The sequence below is a fragment of the Triticum aestivum genome, chromosome 5D (genome assembly GCF_018294505.1).
Source record: "Triticum aestivum cultivar Chinese Spring chromosome 5D, IWGSC CS RefSeq v2.1, whole genome shotgun sequence".
NCBI classification, from domain to species: domain Eukaryota; kingdom Viridiplantae; phylum Streptophyta; class Magnoliopsida; order Poales; family Poaceae; genus Triticum; species Triticum aestivum.
Window position 1 is genome coordinate 6,452,640 of NC_057808.1, and position 1,785 is coordinate 6,454,424.

The 1,785-nt window shown below is 49.3% G+C and overlaps 1 protein-coding gene across 2 annotated transcripts in view; it reads right to left on the minus strand.

The window, feature by feature from the left end:
* Nucleotides 1–146, minus strand: part of LOC123124079 (uncharacterized) — a 3,230-nt gene extending 3,084 nt beyond the window's left edge. For both annotated transcript variants that reach the window (XM_044544780.1, XM_044544779.1), the window contains exon 1: nt 61–146. The gene's annotated coding sequence lies outside the window, so the exon portion shown is untranslated. The remainder of the gene's footprint in view (nt 1–60) is intronic.
* Between the last annotated feature and the right edge of the window lie 1,639 nt (nt 147–1,785).

A 1,785-nucleotide genomic window follows, 5' to 3' on the forward strand; every position in this document is an offset into this window, starting at 1 on the left:
TGGACGACGCTAGGATTTCTGGACGTTCTAGGATGGGTGGAGATCGAGAGAAAGAACAACCTGAACCAGGGACGAGAGCTCCAGATCTAATCGCCGGTGAAGACGCCGTGTGATTTGGTTTAGAATAGTAATCGTGGGTCGTTAGGAAGGGTCTTTAGCGGCAAGATAAATACTCTATTTTTTTGGTGGGAACACAAAATATTGGCGCAAACTACAGTAAACCAAAATTATGTGGTGGGAAAGTGAATTTTTTTGGAGGGAATGTTTAGAATAATGAAATAAATTGGAAAAAAAATAATATTTCAAAGCAATATGAGATATATATGCTGCTAAATCGTTTCACGATCGTCATCTTCCCTCTGAACTAGATTGGGAGATTCCCGATGAAATCATCCCACGTCCGTCATCTTCCCTAAGTCCGGCGGTAGGCGGTGTGTGGGAAGCTCGCATCAATGGCCGGTGGAGAGGCTCGAGCTCACGGGCAAAGGTCGGGGAGAAGGACAACGGAACTGCTTGGTCAGCACCGAGGATGGAGGAAGCGGGCGATGGGAGCCATGGCCGACCAGGAGCGGCATGCAAGGTCAGAGGGGCGGCTCGCCGGCCGGGGCTTGTCGCCCGGGTCAGGACAGCACGAGCTGCATCCTGGTAGGGGTGGCCATCGCGCGAAAGTAGGGGTCGCGACCGGTGCTAGCGTGTTGTCGCCGGACGACCCGGTTGTAGGTACAACCAGGTTTGCACTAGAATTTCGAGAATCATCAGCAAAAACTTGGCTAGTTTTGAACTACAGCTCACAGAAACCTCATGTGGCCCTCACTTTAAAACTACTAGGTAATACTCTTGCCATGGAACACAAGTACAAATGGGATGGGTTGGAGAGACGGTCGATCTATGTCAGTCTCGATCTCACATTTTGATCTTGAGATGGGGTGATCTCAACATCTTTCATCTTACCGGATAGTCCGTGGAGGGTTCCTCCGCGCCAGAGTAGGTCCAATATAATCATGTCATTTTTGTTTCAACAAAAACATAAAAAATCAACTATGTAAATTAACAACCAATCCAATTTCGTTTTGAGATCTGTTGTGTTAGCAACGTGTTGTTTCATCATGGATCTACAATTGTGTATCTTTGTTTACTCCCTAGTTGCCATGACGAAATTGAAACTTGGGATATATGTCAAATATTTGTGCCCTTGCCCGTCAGATCCGTCCTGCATTGGATCCACGCACGAGGGGGTGAAGGGGCCTTGGCGCCGCTGCCGCTGGCCAGGCTTCATCCGGTCACGCCCTCTGGTAGCGACAGGGGAGGGGAGGAGCAGACGGCAGGGCACTGGGAGGTCTCTAGGGATCGCTCCCGTCGTCGTCCGCAGCTCGCACCACCAGGTGCTCGGGACCATGGATCCGGTGAGAGGTCGCCGCTACCAAGACCCAACACACCCCACCACCGGAGGCCATATCCGTGTCATCCACCTCCCAACGTAGCCGCTAGGAAGCCGGATCGCGCTGCCGCGACCCACCGCATCGCGACGCCCTTGTCCGTCAGATCCGTCTGGCATCGGATCCATGCTCGAGGGGGCGAAGGAGCCCTGCCGCCGCCATCCTTGTTGGAAAATCATGGTTTAGTTGCTATATCCACTTCTACTGGTATAATTGATGCCACTGTTGTAGTTTAATTAAAAAAAATCATCAAATTTGAAAACAGTTCTTCAAATTTTAAAAAAAGTTAATCAATTTAAAAAGTTCATTCATTTTGAAAAAAGTTCATCAAATTTGAAAAAAGGTTCAT